Source organism: Phragmites australis, chromosome 10 (genome assembly GCF_958298935.1).
Source record: "Phragmites australis chromosome 10, lpPhrAust1.1, whole genome shotgun sequence".
Classification (NCBI taxonomy): Eukaryota; Viridiplantae; Streptophyta; class Magnoliopsida; order Poales; family Poaceae; genus Phragmites; species Phragmites australis.
The window spans coordinates 26,596,547-26,622,573 of record NC_084930.1 but is presented as its reverse complement, the minus strand read 5'-3'; positions in this window follow the sequence as shown (position 1 = coordinate 26,622,573).

The window sequence follows — 26,027 nt, the reverse complement described above, 5'->3', positions numbered from 1 at the left end:
GACGATTCATTGAAGATATAGTCACACCACCCATGTCACCATGTAGAACATCGAGGGAACCTCTGGATCCCGGAAGGGCTCATCCAGATCTTCATCGACACAGCGGGAACACGAGCCTCAATTCTAGCGCCGCTGACGTTGGTGCCGTCATCGTCTCCGCAAATCCTTCTTCCCCGATCATCGCTGCAAGGTGAGGATCCCGGACTAGCCCTTTACCCTCTTCCTTTACCTTGTGTTGTCATCCCATGTGATTCCTAGCCAAACCCCCATCCTTTCGAATCCACCGTCCCATGGTCTTCGGCGTCGCGGATGTCATCGGCATTCCCCAGCCGATCACAGGTCGGATCGCCATGTTCTTTGACCAGTATGTTCCCCTAGATGTTCCCCACACCCTCACCAATCCAATCGGCTATTAGAGCACTGACACCACCGGAATCCGCGTCAGCGTTGCTGCTGCCCCAGTCTGGATGAATTCTGCATGTGCACTGCAGGTTTAGTCCACGTTCCCCGTTGATCTAGCGACCGTATGGGTGCATTGACTACGTCACGGTGTGTCCAATAGAGTCTTCTACGTGACCCCAAGAGCTCTTTAATGGTTGTGCAGCGACACAACCGAAACGCGGTTGCCAACTGAAGCATGTCGCAGTCGTTACCCTTCTCATTTCCGCTGTTTGATCTCCTTTTCAGATGAATTGCTATCCAAACCTCCACCCTAGCATTGCATTCCTCATCAATATAAAGCTTTGTGTTCAAGTACTTTCGTTGAATTCATAACCTATCTCTGCGAACACGAGCTTCTTCGTTGCTACGTCTGTTCGCAGTCACCACCAAACCTAGCGGCGTTTGTCATTGTTTTGCCGCTATCTCATAACCTCTCTACCAAAACCAATCATAAAACTGAGCTTGTCTTCTGGCGTTCTACACCGTGCACTCCTTGATTTGTGAAACACCATTACTTCCCAACATCGACGTTAGTGATCACCGTTGCTGTCTCCATCCAATCGTGCACCTCCCCGCCTTCAACTCACCGGTGTGTGTGTTCTTCTGTACCCCGGGTCAAGCTGAGCCCTCCATGAGTTCATGGCTATGATGCGACCCTGTCTACACCATCTCTGTCAATCCCGGGCCTTTTCCCTCATCGGCCATTCTGAGAGCCCACCGCCGGTTGACTCCTCCACGCCGAACTCCTCTGCTCTGCTCTCTTGGTGAGAATCCCAAATAACCCCACCTAGAGATCCTTTATTTCTATCCTTATCTCTTTTTTAGGATGTTAACATGTTAGCTCCTGCCTTCTATAGTCAATCCTATTCCAGCTCTCATAATTCAACTAGAGTTCATCATCTCAAATCTTGTTCAGCGAGTTTCTTCTAAATTCAAATACCACTTTATACTGTCATCCAATTCAACAAGTTCCAAGGGCTCATACTTGTCCATGCCAGTCTATCAAAATTGGTCACGTTGGACTACATAATTTCTAAGTATTGTTATAATAATGGAATCCATATTAGAATGCTTCGACATGTAGGGCCCACATGTCGTTACACATACGCTATGGATTCGAGGTGTTAAAACAATATGCGAGAATTATACTGGATATCGCGTGCCAATATTCTTGGATGTCCTTTCACACCTTTTTCTAGCAAACCCCATATTTTCTTGTGCAACTGTCACGTCATCGCATGTATCCAGTCTTTTATTCCTTTTCCTGCCCATATCATGCCATCGCTATAGTTGGGGTTTTCCTTCGGCAAATAATGTCATAAATTCATTAAGGATATTCCCAGAGAATATTCTATCTCCTTTTTCCTTTTAACCCTAATTTAATCTTCTGAAAGCCTGTTCTCCTTCTTTTGAACTCTGAATTGAGCAGTTCTTGTGCCTAAATTCTTCTAAAATCATATCATATCCAACCATAGTGTTTTTATGATGTGTTGTCTCTTTTTGGTGTATTTTTTCTTAGTTGTTTTGTGCTTTCTCTTTTGTCAATAGATCTTGTGAGCAGAATACAACATGTCAAGAAGAATCGATGAGCTACAAGGTCGAGACTTCAAGATATGCCAGAACCGAGTTTATGAAGATAACTGAGCAGCAGCTAGGCAAGTATCCTTGTATATCTTGCACCTATTTTAGGAATTTATGTTAGTTGTTTATCCTTCATGCATGCTTGTCTAATTTAGAATCACATGATTAGTGTTCACTAGTATTTGTATTATTTTCCTTGTCGGCATTAATGAGTCTTGGGAATAAATGATAGATATGCTAGTCGCTGTCATGGTTGGGTTATGAGTTAAACTTGACTAATGTTATGCAACATGAATCGGGTACGGTAATCTTTTGTAGCAATATGATATAGGGATACTAACAGGATGGTTTGTTTGAGGATGGTGCAAGAAGGTGCATGTGTTGTGTTGCACGGTGGAAATGTGTATGTTCCTGTGTGGGATCCTAAGGACCGGTTCTTGAACATGTAAAAAGGCTAAACAACGCAACACGAGGCTTATATGGTATGGCCTAGCCAATTAATTAGCTACCCCTCCGGTTCTGTGGGCACTAGTGGATGGTTGCGTGGCACAAGAGTGGGCTTCTGCAGCGATGTAACCTCAGTGGGTGCTTACGGGCGGTGGGAGCTTTGTATCTGTCTTGTAGTGATCTCTTGGCGCACACCTTGGAAGTGTGTAAGCTACCGACGGGTACCGGCAAAAGAGTTGATCATGACTCATGGGTAAAGTGTGGAAACTCTGCAGAGCCTAAAACTGATCAATCAGCTGTGCTCACGGTCAAGAGCGGGCTTGGACTTCCTCTTGATTAGTTGGGATCATGGTTCTGGTATGGATGGTTGGGTAGCAAGGTAATGGGATTACCTGATGAGTTTTGGTAGCCGAATATGGGATATCTGGTGAGTTTGGTTGTCGGATGGAATACCTGGTGAGTTTTGGTAGCCGGATGTGGGATATCTGGTGACTCTAGCCCTCATGTCATACTTTCCTGCACTTACAGAGTACGATATATACTCACACTTGCTATTTATAATAATAAATAATGCTCAGTTGGAGAAGACTACAAGGAAATCAAGGAAGCCGAAGACCGTTGCTTGGAGATAGAGCGTCCTGAGTCGCGTTGCCCCTAGTCGATTGCCTGTGGTATGCCCAGAATATCCATAGGAGTCCTCTTGTGTTCTTCCGCTGCTGAGTAAACTCTGTTATTTATTTCAATAATATAGTTTTGTTCGATATAGAACTGTATATCACTTATATGTCACCGCATATATGATAAAACTGATCATGGTATACATGTGAATTGCACCTGATGATTCTTCTAAAAAATCGAGCGTGACAACTAGGTTGATTAATGAATAGAGGAAATGTACTAGATTATAATTTAAATTCAAGACTTTAAAAATATACGCAATCCACATACTAGAAAACTGGAACTACATTTTAAGGGCATTTGCAAATACCTCCTTGGTTTCTTATTTTTTGCAAGGAGTCACTCGAATGACAGTTCTAGTGATATTTTTGCAATTTTTTAATGATAATAACGGTTTAAATAGTGGCAAATTTTCAATTATCCCTAGATTTTAATGTACACACCCACATCTATTTATATGTGACTTTAATCTACTCCTTAAATCATCTACAATGACAAAATTGTGATATTTCTCTAAATTATATCGATATTGGAGTTCTTGCTCATTCCAAAATTCAGCACCAAGAAATAACCACCTAAATTCAAACCTAGAGCAATCTAGCAACTAAATTCAACTAAGAATAAAATGTAGATCATCTCTATACATCTAACAATGATAAAGTTGTAAATTTTTTTAAATTAGATCTCAATTGGATCTCAAAATCCATAACCAAAAAACAAGGATCAACCATCAATCCTAGAGCAATCTACCAAGTAAATCTATCTACACATGAAATATAGATCATCTCACTAACCTTAGAGCAGTTGACTCCTCTAAATCTTGAATCCTCCAGCCGCAAGATAGAAAAAAAATGACAGCCGATGTTATTTGCTTGGGCTCACGGCGGCTCTGTTTTGGTCGAGCTATGGGAGAAGTGGACTTTTATATTGTAGCAAGTATCAATGCCGGTTGTGAACTTTTATATTGTAGCAAGTATCAATACCGGTTGATACGTGAAACTGACACAGATAGTCACTATTAGTGTCGATTCGTGCCAGTTTCGACTCAGAACCGGTATTAATATTTACTATCAGTGTCGGTTCTTAGTTGAACCATGTGAGCACGTGAAAGGGAGTTTAAAAACTAATATTGATATGTCTTCAGAACAATTATTATTTAACTGACACTAATAAAATACTAAATATATATATAATATTACCATGATAGCTGCTAGCCATGTACACGCACTACATAAAAGGCAATCGTAAAGCCCAAGCATAAGGTGAGGGCCGGAAAGGCACGTCCTTGGATGCAGAATGTTCTGTTGTGCTGTCCCTCTCGTGACCTTGACCTGTGCTCGGTGGTCAGAATATTCTTGGCCAGAGGCTGACAAGCATGTGATGGATCGTGGATTGTAAGAGAAGTCCTGAGACCGTGTCAGTGTGACGAGTAGCTGTCCCAACTGATGGCAACGACGGTGTAGTGGAGGCAGCGCTGGTCCACCGGAGCGTGGATGTGAATGCTGGTGCTAGCGAGATGGACAGTCGCTTTTGCCGCCACGCGTAGACGTATCGCCTGCAACACCTGTTACGCTGTCCAGTTTGCAGTGCTCTGTTGAGGGCCAACAGCGCCGGCAAAACGAGTCGTATCACTGTTGAGCGCGTTTTGCCGCGGGCATGCAGCCGTATCTCGCTCCAATAAAATCGGCAAATATCAGCACAGTGATGTGGATGGATACCGATAGCAGCAAATTTACAGACAGATATGAGAGCCTCTATTACTACTATCACTATTCATAGCTATGTATATAGGTTTGAGAGGAGAAAAAGAGTAATAAAAGGGAGGAAATATAATAGCTATTGAAGATAGAAAAATAGAGAATATTATAATAGTATTAGAGAATTCTATAATAGTGCTGTAGGGAATAAAATTTTAAAGTATATATTAGAGATGATCTAAGGCTAGCCTGTTGGTCTATTTCAACGCAACATAGACGGTGAGGTGGATTTTTCTTATCCTGAGACGAAGGTCCAGTTCGCTCTCCGAGCATCTCTACTTGGATCATACTGCTAGTGACTCATTTTCCTGTTAAATTCTTGCACACTTGTCGTGAGAGTTTTTGTTCATTACAAAAATTGTGGCACGCCGCACTACCAAAATGTTTGGCAAACTGTGGGCATGATAAATGGACCCAGGAATGCAGCCCATGACCATAGCATAGAACAGAATGAACACAGCTGGCCCGAGTGGCCCGCCTAGTCACATACCAGGCGGAATGAATGGGCTAGCGGCATCAATTAAGCCCAACTATACTTGTCGCAGACCATCACTATAACTTAGCTGATGAACAATGTCGGATTTCCATTGTGCATCTATACCAATATATGGGTCAGTAGTTGATACATATATTTCTAACAGAATAGTATCACAGACATACTTTAATTATATTACGATACCATAACAAAGTATTACATAAGGATTATAACACTTAGTTTATTACAACAAAGGCCGGCAGGTCGAATAAAAGAACACAACAACAACAAAAAGATAGATAAGCCCAATGCAGGCAACTTGGGTGCGGATAAAGTCTTATTCTCCTACTCATCATTATCTCCATTAGCAAAGTCAAAATCTTGTTCTTCATCTGAATTCAGCAAGCAAGAGTGAGTGCATAAGGTTCTCCTACCTCAAGGGATATAAATCCTTAAGGGATGAGACAAGAATAATGTCGCATGGCTTAGTTTTAGCAAAAAGGTAGTTTTTATGCAAGGGTTGGTTTTGCAAAGGAGGTTTCAAAGCATTTCTTAAACCAAGTTTATTATCAGTATTTAGTGTTGTTGGCTCAGGAGGGGGAGGGGGATACATCCATCTCGCCAGTTCCTAACTTTTATAGCTGGCGGACACTAGGTCCTCTCCAACTCACGGCACATGCCAGAACTTACAAAATACGGGCACACTACCCACTAACGCATCAAGGAGGTACACAACATAAATCTAATCATTGTGTGGCTGAAGCTTCGCGTGTCCATGACCATGTACACGGCTATTCGGATAGGTTTATACTATGCAAATGATGTACACTTTACTCATAAGATATATTATAGCTCCTTCCACCATCATAGTTAGAGTAGACATAACGAGGTCCCATACCCATCAAACATCACCACGATATCCACCCACTGGGCCACATAGATTACCAAGGGATCATGACAAACATAGCTCAATGAATGTAGAGTCTCCAACTAGATAACGGGACTCCACATAGATTGCCCGTGTCTTCTCCTGGCTCCTATTGCCACTACCAACCTCTAGGTGGGTATCAAGCTAAGCTAACAGGGTGAGAGGCCAAGTCCTACACATATAGGTCATGTAGTTTCACAGGGGTTGCTTAGCATGACGACACAATGAACCAGTCCATATACAATCGATACAAGTGTCTCCTAGTAGGAATACCACAAAGGAAAACCCTACCCTAAGGCAATCCCACCTCCGTGGGTACCTTACTCATCCCTGCCAAATCAAGTCTCTAGGTTCATTATCATTTCCACTTTTTACTCACTCACACCACAAAGCACACACACCACACATTTTATACATTTCACGAAAGCATGATTATTAAGAGTGATTAACATGATTCAACAATTTAAATATTAATCCCTACGCATACTAGTAGTTCAAGTAATCATCTATAGTTGATATTGGAGACCTTCTTTATGGAATAAAGGCAATTCAATATCAAGGCATGGAATAATCAAGTTTATGTCATAACTAAGAAAGCATTTAAATTACTTAAAATTAAACATGCAATTATATATTTTTGAAACAAGCTCTAAGTGGGTTGTGGTTATAAAACATAGGGTAAGTATGATCAAAGGGCATAATACTTACCTTATTCAAGGTCTTCTTTTTGTCCTTCCTCATAATACGGGGCCTTGCCGTCTTTCTGGTATGATTCTTCTCCTAACATATGCAAATTAATGTCGACTAAGTAAACTATCGCAAAAACATCTCAAATTCCAATAAATTCAAACAAAAAATCAAATTAAATCCAATTTTTTTTAAATTTATATGGTTTCATAGATATTGAATTTAGATTATTTTTTGAAAGAATCATCAAAATCGGAGTTAAAACGGAGGAGGAATAGGCTTCGAAAGGTGAACATAAGGTTTAATTCCAAAAAAAAGATAAGGAGAGAATATTCCCCTGGAGTTTAGGAAATTGACTTTTGGATTTATTAATTAATTTGGAAATTTGGAAAAGGAAAGTTATGCTCATAGGTGGGCCTAGGTCTACGTCAATGTTGACTTAGTCAATGTTCAACTGGGTGGCTACTGTTATGTGGACTAGGTCCATAGGGTCTATGCACTGGGTCTACGAGAGTGATTTACGGGCTTATAGCCTTAGTCTATGGTCCATGGATCAGTGATGGACTAAAGAGGGGGTCTATGGTGGACCGGGCATTATGAACTCGATCGAGAAGAGCCCACTAGAGACGAAGAGGACAACGGCTCCCTCTTCCGTTTTAATCGACTTAATTGTCAATTTAGCCAGGTGTGATTTGGTTGGGTCTGACAGCGTAGTATCAGCGCCAAGGTTGATAGAGTTAACTATAGCTTAGTTGGTGGGTTAATTAAAATTTGATAACTTCACTAATCGGAGCTAAACTTGGAATTTATCATGGTTGTTCTATTTTATTCCTTCTCAATCCTAGATTTGTTCTCGCCTTATTGCTTCACCCTTAATATGGAAATGTCTTGATCTCTGACTCACCTTTTCTTTCATGGGCTAAGTATGGGTATATTCCTAAGGAGAACGGCTCCAGTATTAAGAAAATTAGGTCGATAAGGGGAACTAGTCGAATGTTTAAATCCTTTATATTATGCCCCTAAGTGTAACGTATTCGTAAACTTATTGATATGTAAGTGATGCGTAGTTTAGGGTCATGATCATCTTCATGTCTCATTGTGCATGCATGCATAACTGTCAAGTTGGAATGATTCTTCCACTTGCTGGTTGCTGGTTTTGTTTCTCCTTCTGTCTGGAATTCTTTATTTGTATTGACCCAGAGCATCCTTATCACCACTAACCTTGTATAAATGACAGGATGAGAACCCACAATAATTCTGGAAATGATGAACCAGAAGGCTCAGGTGAATGGAGCCCACCCCTACCGCCAACCATGGCGGAGGTGCTGATGAGAATTGAACAGAATCATCAAGATCAAACCCAGCTTCTCGAGGCTTTGGTTTGGAATACGGCTCCCCATGGCGGAGGAGGAGCCAATCTTCATGATGACTACTATGATTTTATTCACTCTCATCCGCCCACCTTCACTCGCGCCGAGGACCCCCTCAACACTAATGATTGGTTGCGGACCATCGAGCAAAAATTTGCTCTTATTCGGTGCGAGGACCATGAGAAGACCCTATATGCCACGCACCAACTTCAAGGAGCAGCCGGTGCATGGTGGACAAACTTCATTGCCATGCAACCAGCCGATCATCGTATATCTTGGGCAGAGTCCCGTGAAGCTTTCCATGCCTACCACATCCCCACCGGTCTGATGGATATCAAGAGGCGGGAATTCAGGGACCTCGAACAAGGGGGTAAGTCTGTGATGGACTACGGGCAGGATTTCAACTACTTGGCCCAATATGCCCCTGAGGAAGTCAACACAGATGCGAAGAAACAGAATCACTTCATAAATGGGCTATCCAGCAAGATGCAAGATAAACTTTCAACCCTTGAGTTCACCGACTTCAACTAGTTGGTAAACACGGTAATCACGGTGGAGTACAAAATGAAGAACCACCAAGAGGAGAAGAAGCGCAAGAGAGCTCTGCTTCCTCCAGCGGGCAGTAGCTCACAACGTCCACGCACGGGGTTTCCTCCTCCACCCAGTGCACCGTCTCAGGCTCCTCCGCAGCCTATGTGGATTGTTCGACACCCTCCTCCTCAACAAGGACAACTGCAAAGGCCCACCGAGAATTAAGTCAACACGGGCAATGACCCAAGGGACCTATGCTACAATTGTGGTCGTATCGGACACATTGCTCGAGAGTGTCCTTTCCCCAAGAAAGGCGGTATGGTGAATGCCCCAAGGTAGTCAACGCCACCTCCAGCACAGCCACCATGCCAAGCACCTGAGAACACTCAGGCCCCGAAGAGCGGTCGGGTTAATCACATCATCGCCGAAGAAGCTCAAGAGCATGGCAGCATTCTTGTGGGTACGTTGCTCGTGAACTCTCATCTCGCAACCGTACTTTTTGATTCGGATGCATGTCATTCTTTTACCAAGAAAGATTACGTCATGCATCGTAATCTTGCCACCTAAATACTACCCACACCTTTCCGCATAGAAGCACCAGGAGCCAAACTACATGCCTACCAATTTATTCCACTAGCAAAGATTTTGCTCGATGAGGTCACCGTTCTCGTGAGCTTAATCGTGATTGACACTAGAGGGATAGATATCATATTAGGGATGAATTGGATAACCAAAAATAGGGCCCTCATCGATTGTGCTCAAAGAGTTATCACGTTGAAGGATTTGTCCGGTGTTCGAATTTCCCTCAACCTTGATAAGGCGGTTCCCATATTTATGCCTTGGAGAACCCACAATTATAGAGATTGATGTAGTTCCCATGGTGTGTGAGTACCCAGATGTATTTTCAGAAGAATTACCAGGAATACCACCCGATTAGGAAGTTAAGTTCACTATTGATCTGGCGCCAGGGATGGCCTCGATATCTAAAAGATCCTATCAGATGCGTCCAAATGAATTGGTGGAACTGAAGAAGCAACTAAAGGAGTTACTTGAGAAAGGCTTTATTCATCTGAGCTCCTCACCCTGGGGATTTCCAGCTCTCTTCGTCAAGAAGAAGGACCAAAGTTTGCCGATGTGTGTCGATTATCATCCGTTGAATGAGGTTACTGTCAAGAACAAATACCCTCTTCCTTGAATTGATATCATGTTTGACAAACTCTCTAACACTCGTTTCTTTTCCAAGATGGATTTAAGCTTGGGCTATCATCAAATCAAAATCTGAACGGAGGATATTTCAAAGACAGCTTTCTCTACTCGTTATGGGCTTTACAAGTATACCGTCATATCCTTTGGCCTAACCAATGCACCGGCCTACTTCATGTGCCTATGAACATGGTGTTTATGGAGGATCTTGACACCTTTGTCATGATCTTTATTGATGATATCCTCATTTCCTCCAAGACCGAAGATGAACATGTCAGACATTTGTGGTTATTCTTAAGAGACTTCAGAAGCATTGTCTTTATGCCAAATTCAGCAAGTGTCAGTTGTGGATGAAGGAAGTTTGCTTTCTGGGTCATGCGCTTTCTGAAAATGGCGTCGCAGTTGACCCAAGTAAAGTGCAAGAGGTGCTGAATTGGGTGCAGCCTGAGGGTCTGTTTGTTTCCACTTAAGATTGTAATAAGCTAACTTATTTGTGCAAAGTGCAAACAAACAGCTAGATAATTTGTCCAGATTATTATAAGCTGTAGCCCAGATTATAACAATCCCATAAGCTGTGGAAGAGGAGCTTATTTTAGCTTATGGTTCCACCTTTTATTAGAGTACCCATCGAATGTTGTGTTTATTACCCGCAAATGCCACTCCCAACACCCCAAACCCTTAGCCTCCCTCCCATTCGCCTCCCTCGTTCTATCTGTTCGTCGTCCTCCCGTGCACTTCCCCACGACGGCGCCTCCCTCCTGTCTCTTGTCTGCCCCCCTCCCAAGTGCATCCCTCCCGTGCACCTCCCTCTCGTTCGTCTCCCTCTCTCTTTGTTCGCCTCCTTCCCGTTCGCCCCCCCCCCCCCCCTCCCGTTCGCCCCCAACCCTATTCTCCCCAATTCTGATGAGCTCAGTAGTGGTCCGGCCAAGATGGAGCCAATCGACATTGAAGATGTGGAGGAGTCCCTCGCCCTTGCTCTCACTTACCAGAATTCATTGGCCAATGACCGGATGGCAACCACGCTTGGCGGCGCCTCCTTACCCAACGCGCAAGGTCCCTCCAGTGTGGGCGGACTCCCTACGTGGGCCGTGCTTGCCGCGCCCGTGGTCTCATCGGAGGTCTCCTCGGTGGTGCTACGGCATGTGAGGCACGACGCGGTTGTACCTCTTGGCGCGGCTATGGGAGGTTCGCGCGGAATGATGGCCGCCCCGACTGGAACGGATGGCTCCCCAGTTGCGCGTCGAGGGAAACGTCCGTACAAGGTGCCGCGTCCATCCTCCATGACCGGTGGCCTTGATGCCAGCGTTACTGAGGGAGCGGCTGACGGTGAGGATGATGACGTGGCTACGCATGTGAGCACCGGCAACATGGTGAGCTTGCCCCGTCCATGTCCAGATCATGTCCATGCTCTTTGTTGCGTTTTGGTTGACCTCTCTCTTCACTTCAGCATCAAAATTTTCAGATGTGAGAAATTGTTCGAAGGTTAGTGATTATTATCCAAAGTAATTAAACCGATGATTCAGTTGTTTCAAGACAAAATGTTACTACCAGGATTGTGCAGATACGGTGATAGCGATGATGATTGTGATTTTACCTTTGTGTTTGCAGTATGCCAAACTGATTTTAGTAGCAGTATGTTTCTTGTGATAATTGATTGTGTCTGACAAGTTGCATCATTGACTCTTCCTTATGTGATTTTTAAGTTGCTTGTTTATGTTTCCCTTGTCTATTTGGTTAATTGGAGTACAATAGCTTACAAATTGAATCTATCACCTATGTATATAACATCAAGTTACCTCTATGTCTGTGTTGTACCGAACAGAAGGAGTTCGACAAAGCAGGTTGGTCTTCCTAGAACATTAGGACTTTTTGTGAAATATGTATTAAAGAAATACGTTCTGGGAATAGGCCTATTGGGGTTATGACTACCAGGGGCTATCAGAACATTGCTGTTAATTCATCTCTTCGTAATGTGATTGAATGCTCGTTTGGTCTTTTGAAGATGAAGTGGAGAATTTTGTTGGACTTACCAAGTTATCCTATGCGCAAGCAAACTAAAATAATACATGCATGCATGACTCTTCATAACTTCATTCGAGATATTGCTTTAGGTGATGAAGAGTTTGACCGATGTGATTGAGATGAACACTACATGCCGATGCCTTCATTTCAAGGGAGTGCAAGTCAATTGGGAGATGAAGAGGAGGCATGAATGCTTTTTGTGATAATATTACTAATGCTTTATTTGCTAGGAGAGAGTAATTTTTTGTGAGAGCATATTTATGTGGACAAAAATTCATGAATGCACGAATGATTTATCCTTCCTATAGAGGAAAACCAGGGCAAGGCAAGGCTCCACACTGCAAGTCGCAGCAGGCACATGCATTGATGCACACCCCTTCACCGGCTGATCGATGCAATCTACCATTGCACTTTTGCGATGAGACATCGATATCAAGGAATAGTTAACATCTACACTATGTATTCTTCATTCCTCACACTCTCCCTAGCGTATATCGGTCATATGCATATATATATCCTTTAGAGTATTATCATCACTAAATGAAACACGATTGTGACACGGTTCATTCGATATATCTGCAGATGGATGCATGAATGATTTATTTAATTTCATATTTTACAAATGTTCTGCAAGTTCGATTGAATGTTAAACGTGTCACAAAAGGATAAACAAGTCACCCAAACTACATGAGGGCATTGCAGACTTTAGCAATCTAAGAAACAACAATCTAGACTCCAATAATGTAGGTTGCCAAACAACTCACATCTTATTTCTCTCCAGCTAATCATAATCCAACTTATTATAATCCACCATCTATAAGCTGCTTATTATAATCCTGAGCTGAAACAAACAGGGCCTAAGAACATCATCGACATCCGGAGTTTGCTTGGACTTGCAGGTTATTACCGCTAGTTCATCGAAAACTTCTCCAAGATTGCAAAACCTATGACTGGATTATTGAAGAAGGGTGTGGTTTTCAAGTGGTTTGAGAATTGTGAGCAAGCTTTCCAAACCTTGAAGACTCTTCTCACCACCACACCTATATTTCAAATGGACATGCAGAAGAGTTTTGATGTCTATTGCGATGCTTCTGGAATTGGTCTTGGGTGTGTCATGATGCAAGAAGGTCTAGTTGTTGCCTATACCTCTGGCCAATTGAAACGTCATGAGGAACTACTCATAACTTAGAGCTTACGGTCATTGTGCACACCCTAAAGATTTGGTATCATTATCTTCTTGGGAATCATTGCAACATCTATACCGATCACAAAAGCCTCAAGGACATCTTCACTCAACCTGATCTCAACATGAGGCAACAAAGATGGCTTCAATTAATTAAGGAATATGAGTTGAAGGTTCACTATCATCCCAGCAAGGCTAATGTCGTTACCGATGTTTTGAGCCAAAAGTCCCGATGCAATTGCCTTATGGTCCAACCCGGAGTCGCCACCCTGTGCGACGAATTTCGAGGACTTGGTCTAGAAATAGTCAAAGAAGGATTCCTTGCCAACCTTGAGATAAAGTTCACCCTTCTAGATCAAATCAAAGAAGCCCAAAAGATTGGTAAGGGTATGAAATGGATTTGGGACAAAATGAAGGAGGACAATACTAGTTGCTTCTACGAAGATGATCACGGTGATCTATGGTTTGGAAAGCGGCTAGTGGTTCCTAAGGTCCATGAATCAAGAAAGAAGATCTTGGATGAAGCCCATAGTTCGTTGCTCTCCATTCACCCCGAAAGCACAAAAATGTATCAAGATCTCAAGAAAAGGTTTTGGTGGACTCGCATGAAGCGGGAGATTGCTCGGTATGTTGCTAAGTGTGACGTCTGCCAAAGAGTGAAATACAGTCATCTCAAACCAGCTGCTACCCTTAAACCATTGTCGATTCCCTCTTGGAAATGGAAAGAGATTGGCATAGACTTTATTGTCGGGTTACCAAAGACCTCTCATGGGTATGATTTTATTTGGGTCATCGTTGATTGATTCACCAAATCCATGCACTTTCTTCCCTGTCAAGACTCGCTATAGTGCAAAAGAATATGCGGATTTGATCTCACTCGGATTGTTTGCCTTCATGGTGTCCCTAAGAAGATCATCTTTGATCGAGGCTCACAGTTTACCTTTCAGATTTGGAGGAGTCTATATGAAGCCATGCGTACTGATCTTTTCCATAGCACCGCCTACCATCTCCAAACCGATGGCCAGACTGAGAGGGTAAATCAGATACTTGAAAATATGTTGTGAGGTTGTGCTCTCACATATGGAAACAAATGGGAGGTTTGCCTGCCCATTGTGGAGTTCTCGTACAATAATAGTTATCAAACAAGCATCAAGATGTCACCTTTTAAAGCACTTTATGGAAAGAGTTGTAGGACTCCCCTCAATTGGTATGAGTCTGGAGAAAGACCATTCCTTGGTCCGGACCTGGTCAGAGAAGTGGAAGAACAAGTCAAGACGATACACAAGCATTTTCTTATAGCGCAATCTTGTCAGAAGAGCTACGTCGATCGTCATCGATGTGAACTTTTTTCAATTTGGGAGACTATGTCTACCTCAAGGTTGCTCCTCGCAAAAGGACCCAACGTTTCCAAGTCAAGGGAAAATTGATACCTCAATATGTTGGTCCTTTCCAAGTCATTGCTAGGCATGGAGCAGTGGCCTATCAGTTGGAGTTACCTTCATCCCTCTTCGACGTTCACAATGTTTTCCACGTCTCTCAATTGAGGAAATGTCTTCAAGTTCCAACCAAAACCATGGAGCTGGATGGGCATGATCTTCAACCAGACCTTTCTTATCATGAGCATCCGGTTCGCATCCTTGACGAAGTTGAACGAAAAACAAGATGTCATTCGGTTAAGTTTCTCAAGATTCAATGGAACAATCATTCTGAAGATGAAGTCACGTGGGAACGTGAGGATCAGATTTGCACAAATTTTCCCAAGCTTTTCTCTGACATATGAGAAAAGCCCTAGTACTAGGAATGATATAAACTATTTGCATGTTGTCGGGATAGTTCGCCATTGAGCAATGGAATTTTTGTCCTTCCACCCCCACCACCCTTGTTTTAGTAGGAATCTTGTATTCCTACTTTTCTTATATATGTACATAATCACCATCAAGTAGTCAAGGAGACCACCCTCACCTTTTCTCTCATGAACTTGAGTAGAGTTTATTACTTTGACATGTTAGTGAATTGAGATGAGAAAGGATGATGACAGAATCATCGCTCACACAACCACCGCTTATTTCTCGTGGAATACTTGTTGAAGGATTATCTTGTCTAGGTGAATATGGCACTCAGAAACCTAGGAGTTTTCCAATGTCCGAGATATGTGCCCTTGCAACACTGTCGTTTCTCGCACTCTTCCCGGCCCTCACCAGAATCTCGGGACGAGATTCTTTTTAGGGGGGGGGGGAGTTTTGTGGTAGCGTAAAATTCTTAAACTATCATTAATCATAAATGAGCATAGCATCATAATTGAAGTTTCGAATAAGTATTTCAGTGCATTTAAATTTAAACATAAATTGTTAAATTTAATAATATGTGATGCATGGTGAAGGAACTCACAATTTTGCTATGCAACTTAAGGCTAGAAATAATTTTAGAAATTAGCCCATGTTATATGAAGAATATTCATCATTTTTTATTAATTTGTGGGAATTAAATTAAAGCCTTAAAAATTGAAGCATGTTTGAAAAGGTTGAAAATTTGGTGAATTTTCATTTAATTTTGGCTCATCCTTTTTGGGTCAAACAAATTAAAATGGGTTGCACATGATTTATAGTTTCACACAAAAATTGTTCCACAAAATTTTGACCTTAGGAAGGCCTGGTTTCGATCAGAACAGAGGAGGAAATTTTTTTCTTATACTGGTCACTATTCATCTGGCCCCACTCGTCATCCCCTCGCTCTCTCAGCATCTCTGCTCTCTGCCGCCACCGTTGTGGGCATTGGGGGCCATGCAATGCGCCACACCGTCGAGTCACACCATCGAGCAACTTCCAAGGACATCGGTTGCCACCATTATCCCCTCCCCCTCGGTCTCTATCTCACTCTCCCTCTCTCTCTCTCTCTCTCTCTCTCTCTCTCTCTTGACCGACCAGTGCATGTGCCACCGTTGACCAAATCCATCGTACCTCCGGAGAAACCGCTCGAGCTCGAGCCCCGTGGAGCAAGGAGGAAGGTCCAGCTGACCTCCCCAGCTAAATTGACGTGCTTCCCCATCGGTTTTGAGCTCACGCCGCCGTCCTCTTCATCTCTGGTGGCCACTTCTCTGCCCCTCACTGTTGAGCCACCTCATCGTCACCTCTCTGGCCCAACTGAGAGCTTGGTGAGTTTCCCTAGGACACCTTGAAGCTTTTGCACACGCCCGTTTTCTTTGAGCCTGACACTGGCACAGTCGTCAACTCACACCGGTCGCCACCACCACTCTGCAAACGTCGCCAGTCGGGCCACGGCTAGGCCTTCAGCCTGAGGACCCCCTGGCCAGTTTTCCCTTAGCACGCCTCATCTCACCACGCGCTCTTCCGGCCGAAGTCCGTGCTCCTCCGTCTTGTCCTCGTGCGAGCACTGCCGTCGTAGTACCACCACCGTTGTATGCCATTGTCGACCACTTTCCAGTCATCGCCATCACCCACATGTGCCTCAGGTAGGACCGTGTGCTTGTGCTGATGCCTCTGCTGCCCTTCTCGGCCTGTGCCATCATGCCGCTCGCCGTCGGTGAGTGCCAGCCAAGTTGGCCAGCCGCTGCAGAATAGTGCAACCATGGCTCAAGGTCCATAAGGACCAGGTCAATATGCTGGCCCCACAAATCCAAGTCTATGGCTAGATAGTCCCAGTGCAAAAAGATTGTGGGCATTTAGATATTTTGATTGTTTCAATTATTTTAGAAAAAAGCAAAATAGAGTTTTTGTTGCATTGTTGGTAAGGTGCATAGAAAAATAAATATTGCTCCAAAGATTATGAAACTAATTTTGTTAGCTTGGTATGATCATTGTCTTCATGTTAACAATGCTAGGAACCATGAAATATGTACTGAGATTCGTTAATTAATGAAATGTGTGTAAGCTTCATCAATTCATAATTAAATATTGGTACTCCAAAATCAATTTGTTACTCTTAGTGTATTATGCCCTATTCATTAAAAATACTCACACTCATATTAAGCATAGTTAACTTTCTAAATTGAATTGAGCTTGGTTTAATCTTAATTAATTCCATAACTTAATAAATATTTAACATAATCAAAATTAAGGAAATCCTTAATGATTTTAAACTCATATCATGAAGCATTGCATCTCCACTGTTGTCATACACTATGGAGCATCCTTCATTACATGTCATCATACTCATTGTGATGCACTGTCATCTTTATTTAGAAACTGATGCTTTGGAGTGTCACGTGGTTAAAACCACCAACGAACAAGCAGATTTCTATGAGTGTTGTGCAGAAGCATTAGGAAACCACCAGGCAAGCATCTATCATATATCTCCTATGTTTTGGTGAATAGTTGATCAACCTGTTAAATTTTGCTATATGTCATAGATGCATGTAATAAGGAGTCGATGTCAGGAATTGGGTAGAATCTATTTGTTGCATTGTACATGTCTTGATAAAATTGTTAATCATGATCCTTGTAGCCTGGGTATAACGTATCATAGTCCAACTTAAAAGTGATACGAAAATTGCTTAGCCTTTGCATAGGTCATCGGTAAAAGCCGAGAGATGGATTTCACCGTCGCTCATGAGCTACAGGAATTTCAACTACAGTTACAAAGAAATGATATGTTGGGATGATGAGTTGGAAAAATTGAGACAATATGTGAGAGGGTGCTAGGGGTAGTTCGGGAGAGAAGACCCATGTGTCACAGATCGCTTGCATCGTTTAAGCACTGTCCGTTAGTGCCGTTGGCTTAAGCACTTTCCGTACTTCCACATATCAATCTAATGGTAAGATAAGTCGATTATCATATGCCATACTGACGCTTGCCTTGCGTCCCTATGACGTGCAGAAAAATACAAGGAGATGCAAGGTGGTAGGGAGCCGGAGATGTCTAGGACACGCTCGTGGTACCTCCTCTGCTATAGGGGCAAGTGCAAGTTCTGGGTATGAGAAAGGTAGTCTCGAGGGCTAAGAGGATAGACCTGAGTCGTGTGGGTAAAGATGTACGCCTGCAAGGTGTAAGAACAATTCGAATTGTCACGCTCTCGGTCATGAGCATGCTTAAGTTTCATCCGCATCAATTGTAGAGTTTTCGATTCAGTTTGGGAAAAAGGAATATAAGGTATGTGGTATTCTGGAGAAGCACGTGTTGATACGTATTTGAGATAAGCAAATTTGCTTTATTAAAGAGGTTTATTGTCAGTCAATGCTAGTTGTCATGTCAGATTGCTGGTTAAAGTACTTTTCGTTGGTCAACTTAACTTTGTGGCTATTTTTTGCTATTCAACTCAATGCATTATCATTAGTATCAGGAATATATAAACTCATATTGTGTAAGTCTTACGAGTACCTTCATACTCAGGGTGCTGCCCTTAAGTTGATGCTGGTAATGAAAAACTGGTTTACGGTTACTTTTATCCCGCTGGTGCTGGAGATTGCCAGGAGTAGAGATCGAATCTCTGAGCTAGTCCCGGTGGCGCCTTCTGGACAATGACGTCACTGGTCTTTTGTTTTATTAGTATTATTCCGCTGCGTATGAAAACTCTGATTTAAGAAGAAACTGGAACATGAAGCAAGGTCTGTAATAAAAGTAAAACGTTTGTACTTTGTTCATATCTTGTGATAAAACTATATTGTAAATGGTACATGTTGTGCTCTTGAACTTTGTTGAGCATATATCGGGACTGCTGGAACTACTTCTATTTTAATTGACTTAATTGTTGATTAAGCCAGGTGTAATTTGGTCGAGTCTGACAAACTCCGGTCAATCTCACCCTCCTTTGGTTCTCAGACTGCGAGAAGGGATGATGGAGTGAGGGGAGAGCACCAGAAAACCAAAGAGGCGGAGAGACTCACCAGTAGCAATGAATCCCGATGACAGCCAGAGATGGGGAAAAATAGAGGAGCTTGGTGAAGGGGAAAATTGAGAGTGGAGGAGAGGAAAGGGAAGGCCATGGAGGTGTGGTGTGACAAGGAGAGGGGTTCGCGGCTATTTGTAGCCAGAGTAGGGCAATTGGGCTCGCCAAATAAGGATGGGACGGAGAAATATCTCACCAACATGATGCCTTCAATGGGGTGTGACGGCGGGTGTCAACGTGTGACAGATGGACCTCTGTGGCAGATCAACAACAGGCTACGCGCCGGAGGCGATGATGGCGGTCAATATGGCACACTCAATGTCAATAGCACAAAAAAGGAGATCGATGTGATGGGTCAAGGTAGTGCCATGGTGCGCGTGCCATGGTTGTGTGTGGGAGAGATGCCATGATGGTGTTGTAGCGAGACAGCTAGGCTTTAGAGGTGGGCTACCCAACGAGCATGCTGCTATGGCACTAGCACGGTTCAAAGAGGGAGAGAGGGATGGAGCTCAAGATGGAGAAGGGGACGGGTGTGTCACAACGCGAGGAAGACAATGCACCATCGTCATCACAGTCTGGCCGAGGTGGTAGGGCGGGAGCGCCCACGGAGAAAGAGAGGAGTGGTCATTGGGCTCTAGTTGGACTGAGGTGAGGTAGGGAAAACTCTTTTTCCCGAAAGAGCGAAAAAGAGGTGGGCTCTGCCAAGTTGGTGGAAATGGGCTTGGCCTGATAGGAAATAGAAAGAAAGGTAAAGGATGGAGGGAGGTATTGGTTTGGGCCAGACCGAAGGTTAAGAAGAGGAAATGGTCTTTGGCCCGATGATGGTTAGAGTTTAGAAATAGGTTTTATATTTTTTAAGGAAGAAGCAAAGTTCAAATTTGAAAGGAATTCAAATTTGAACTACCGAATAAAACTCCAAATAGAAATCCAAGAAAATCAAAAATGCATAATATGAACTTTGTGCGAGTTTTTGAATTCAAATTTTTAAATTTGGTGTGAACTCGAACTGCTTTGATTAGCTTCAATTGGAATTGTTGTAAAATTTTAAAAAGTTCAATATTTTATTGGTTTTTAAATGCGTCCAAAACACATGGTGTTACAAATAGCGAGCTCGACATTGCTTCCAATTAAGCAGATAAGCACAACGGTAGTAGCCAAAAATCCGTGTACAAGTAAAGACAGCATGCGAAAAGGTGAAATGAATGGTCCATCAGCAGGATGTGAATCTACATCACCTTCTGGAGTGTAAAGCAAATGGAGCAACCTACATACTCTGCCGCTTAGTCTATACGATGGATAGCTAGAGAGCATCTTATATTCCATCTCAGTCTGACAGGGGCGGTGACAAAGAGGGGCGGCCAGGAGCCAGCCCCATGCTTGATGCAATTTCACCTAATACATGTATGTAATGAGCATCAATGTTTTAAGTATTAATATTTTTTAACACATTTAAAGTATTAGATGTCGCCAAGTATATACTTTACTACATATGATTAAGTTTTTTCTTGCCAAACTTTACCAACTTTAAAACATTTATCTTTAATTATCATAATTCATATTTCATTGACCTAAGTTCTAGTTATTTTTAATTATTGAGATTTTTTAGCAACTTCTACGATAGACCCATATCGACATAGCAAAGGCAATATCAAAATGTTGAATGCATAAATCATCATATATTATATAAAATGTCATACATTTACTATTATGGGCAAAATTGGTATAAATAAGAAAAAGATGGTTTAAGTTAGATTGTGAAATATGAATTTATCGTAACACATGTATTTTGTTCTTCTAAAGAATTAAAAATAGATTAATCAATATTAAGAGAGCATTATGCTTTTTTATAGGTATAATTCAATAACTTCTAAAACCAATTCAAATTTGTCTCTTCTCGCCCCTATATCATCTAATCCTACCTGGGTCTCATATCTCGGTACAACGGGAGAGGGACACGACCCCACAACAAATATTGTTTTGGGTGCACTCGGCAAATAAGCATGTATCGGACGAGCCTTTTAGGTACACGGAACGTATAAATGTTCGATCCTGAGGATGTTACCGTGAATGTTGGCCATCTCTATAGCTTGTGCGGCCTCAGGACGAAGCTGGCTTTGTGGACGATTGATTGCTGCTGAATGCTGGTGTTCTGTAGCGCCTGTCTTTTTAACGGCGGATTACTGAACATTAGACAAAGCTAGTAGAAGTTGGGTTGATTAGATTCATGCTATTATAAATTTTCTAGTTTTAAAATATGCCATGCAAAGATTAAAATTAGAAACATGTTATTTATTCGGCGTCTAGGTAAAACATACTATTTTATAAAAATTTGGACGTCTTCTCCTCAACCCACCCATTTTCTTAGTCCCTTCCCCATCCGCCATGGACGCCACCGGCCGAGTCCACCTCCGATGACCAGTCACTTTCTCTAGAGGACCAGGATCGGGGAGGTCCAGATCTGAGCGGCATGACCGGCAGTCAAGGCAGAGGCGGACACAAGCGTCGCTGGCATCATTGGTGTTCTGGATGACCTCGTGCAGCATAGTGGTGCCCTCCTGGTAGTTGGTGACCACCTCGCGGATGCACCGAGTTAGGTCCACGTGTTGCCCGAAGTCCTCAAGGAGCATCCCTCCCCCCGCCGATGCTGCCTAAAGTTCTCATGGCATTGAGGTGCCGATCAAAGCTACAAGGTCATTTAAGAAGCTAGGCCCTGGCATCTCTCCCTCACTTTCTCTCTCGCAAGCCTTCTACTTCATCTCTCCTTCCCAGCAGAACAGCATAGCTATACGACCACTTTCTTCTTCAACTCCGGTAGCTTCACTTCAGCCATGTCGACGAACCGCTACTGCGAAGCTTTCCCTGGCCAACCCAGTGCATGGTGAGTTTCTCACGCCCTTCTCTTCCTTGTGCACGCGGCAGTTTGGCTCCAGCCCAACACCGACACGTCCATCCGTGTGAACCACCCATCGTTGTCGCCGCCTCTGTTCTTGCCACCAGCTATCTTTCGGTCGAGCCTATCGGCCACGAAGTACACCGTCGAGTTTGTATGCCCGCGTAGATGTTTTAGGTGCCCTTGGCCAGGCCTATTGAGCAGTCGTTCATCACTGATGTGCTGGACCGAGCCACCGCGGTACAACCTAGCGGATGTGGACGGCGGTGACTGCAAGTCTACCGGCGCGGCTAGCTTCGTGGTGCTGCAGCATGCTTTCTCGGCTTCCCGCAGCTTAGTGAAGGGAGTTGAGGTCGACGGAGAGCGTCGAAGACGAGGACAACGATGAGGTCGTCCGTGATGCGGACGACAGCGGCTAGGAGAGGGAAGATCGTGTCGAACGAGGAGAGGAGTAGCAGGGAGATGGGGATAGGGAGCCAGATGCGGACTTTGGCCAATGACAGATGGATGGATTGGTTCGGCTAGGAGGAAGAAAAGGTAAGAGAGATGGTAGGTTAAAGATAAAGGTATTTTATGTCTAATATGTGTAAAACACATATAAAATACATATATCAATGACATATTTCAAATTAAAGAGAAATTATAATGGTGCTGATCCAATTTTGACCTTTATAGTAGTATATTTCAAAACAGATAAATTTATAATCATACGGATGTCGGCCATCGTTCGGCTGTTCTTGTGTGTGATCACAGGGAGATTCGGTTGTCTCAGGAGCTTCCGCATGAGTTTGACTCAACTGCAGGGCGTCCTGTACATAGCTACGTGCAGGTCTAATCACCCCTGCCACGTGTGATGCCAATTAAAAGTTAGAGTAAATCGGAGCAATTGCCGCTAGAGTTAACTGATAGAAGAGAAGAAACACTAATCTTATACGGCTATCCGGAAATGTAACTTCCTATCTTAGATATCTATTTTTTAATCTGATCTTTATATATTTATTGATTTTCTTATATATCCTATAATTTTTTTACTTATTCCACCTATACTAGAGTTGAGATAGGCAATATAACTCTTCGTACTTTTGTGCATATACCGTCTTTCTCGACCATCTATTTATTTTATCTAATACTTATCTTTTTATTGATTCTCTCTTATATTTTATAATTTTTTTATTTTATATCCTCTGATACTAGAGCTGAGGTAGGAAGAGAGCTGAGAGGGAGAGTGAGAGCTTTTGGGAAGAATGGCTGCATTCCGTATCAATTAACGAATCACCATACAGCGACCTCAATCTTTGCCGTTTCATCATCTCTAACAAGATCCGTAAAGTACGAATGCATCACCATACATATCTCGTGCACTGACAAATCAAATATATATTAAATCACTAAACTTTATATACCGTAAGGCAGTGGTGAAGATAGGACCAAAATGAGGGTGCTGCGCTGCTTTATTGTAATCGGGATATATGTTTTGGTTACTACTAAAGTTTTGCGCCACCGTGGTGCCTATGCGCCGCCATACGACACCATACCATACCTTTAGTCCTTTAGCTTTGTGGGGCTATTTTTTGGAAAAATTTTGCTACAGGACATTCAATTTGTGTGGCTTTTGTCATAGACACTATTTTTTTCATCGCTGCCACAGATCATTGTGAAATAGTTACGCTCCTAAGCGCATGAATAATGTTATGTGATTATAACTAGGTGTTTTAAAAAAGAAAATACTAAACACTTACATAATAATTAGAGTAAATTTTATAAAACTACAATTTTTACACCTAACTATCATAAAACTATAATTTTTAGAACGAGTTTCATAAAACTACAAGCATTTGTGCCACTAGTAACATAAAACTACATTTTTTTATATAAAACTATAACTATTTTGCGTAAAATAATTGTAGTTTTATGATATGCAAAACATATAGTTTTATGTATAAAATATAGTTTTGTGTTATTAGGGGTATACTTGTAGTTTTATGAAAATCGTTTCAAAAGTTTTAGTTTTATGATAGTTATGTGTAAATAGTTATAATTTTATGAAATTTACTCTAACAATTATAGTTTTCAATACTAACAAAGACTACATATGCTTAAATATAGTTAACTGTTTTATTAGCACTAATATAAACAGTGATGTTTAAGTAAACACCTTATCCTCTGTCTAAGCACCTATGCTACTGCAATCGGAAAAAAATGGAACACCTCCTCTAAGTACCCCATTGTATAAACTTTGACACTGCCTTCATTAAAATATAGTATTTTGCTGATTAGGATAAACAAAGAATTTGAAATATCCTTAATACCCTTATGACTCACTGGGCCCACACGTCAGTCCCTCTATCTCTTGATTTCTTTTTGAAATAATATTATTTAATTAGAAAATTGCAAAAAATTATTCAAAATGGAAAATTTGTAGAATAGGTGTCAACTGGTACTCTAATTACCAACTAGCCACCTATCTACAATCAAAGCATCGACATCTCATTTAGCACTCCAATTATGCACAAAAAATTTCAATTATTGTGGCTCATTTGTCTTGTCGATGATTGTATGTGCATATTTCAATTTATTGCAATGCCTAGTGTAGGTTTTTATATGGTAGATTGCTTATGTTTATCTCTTTCTTATGAATAACATATATGATTTATTAGTTGTAGGTTCCTTTCATGACACTAGTTTTACTATTGGTATCTTTCATGTATTATGATCTAATCTATAGGATAAATCTTTATTGTTATCAAAAATAAGTATATATCTCTCATAAATATTCAACATTGTATGTATATATTTAGAGGGAGTATATCCTACAGATTGTGATTTTGAGACTAATATGTGTTGCAAATGATATTTTTTAGTCTTATAGAGTAATCTACAAGTCCCTGCAGGTATGTAATGCTTAAAGACTTTAATTGATATCATTGTCAATTCATTTCTATATTTAAGCTACATCTATACATGATATGACTTAAACTTTCTACCTCTACTTATTGTCTAGATGTGCATATATTGCTATATTTCTACAAGTGGGTCTCATTATATATGCACAAATATATGGAGAGTTAATATTTTATCATGTGCGTTTCATGAATTATGATCCTTGTTTGTCTTTTTCAATTAACATCAATGCATTCTATCCTTACAATTGGTATATCTTTTCAATTTGTATTATTTCATTGGATCATGATTTATGAAGCCCTCTCCCATGTGCTCTAACGCTCTTCCTCGAGCTCAACATGTGTTTGTAGCTTTTTTTGAGATTATTGACAAACAGAGAGAAGTTTAATAACCAAAGCAAGAGGTATGCCTAGTGGAGAACAAGCAAGATGCTAAGGTTGACAAAGGAGGACTCATCTATGTTTGGTATCAAAAACATGCAATGAAGACGTTCTTATATGGGTCGATCAAGAGAGATAGTGACAATGAAGAAAAATGGAGCCACAATAAAAAGGGACTAAGTGGTAAGAAAATACATCCAAGCAATGTGATAAGATTTTGTGCTCTTTACAATTAGTATTATTTATTATTTGCCACTTGCTTTGCTTGTATTATCATCAATCACCGAAAAGGGGGAGATTGTAGCAAAAATGACCCTATCAGGTCATTATTGTGATTTTAGTGATTAATGATAATATAATCATTGGGACTAACATGTTCGTCAAGTATATGAGTTATTAGGTCTCATGGATACAATATATGAAGAAGTCACCATAGCTAGAACAAAGTTTGGTTGAATTAGAGAAATCCCAAGAAAAATATACTCATTGGATGGTCCGGTACTCGGGAATGTAGATGTTGGAGCAATTCTGATAGAAAATGAGGAATGCCTTCACCGGATGATCCGGTGTTCAATGGGCAGTTTACACCGGAACATTTTGCTTCTAGGCAGAGGAAATTCAAGGCACTAGAAGGTCCGGCGATCAGTGAGGATGTATGACGGACTATTTTTTCCAGAGAAGAATCCAAGCACAGAAGAATAAATATCAACA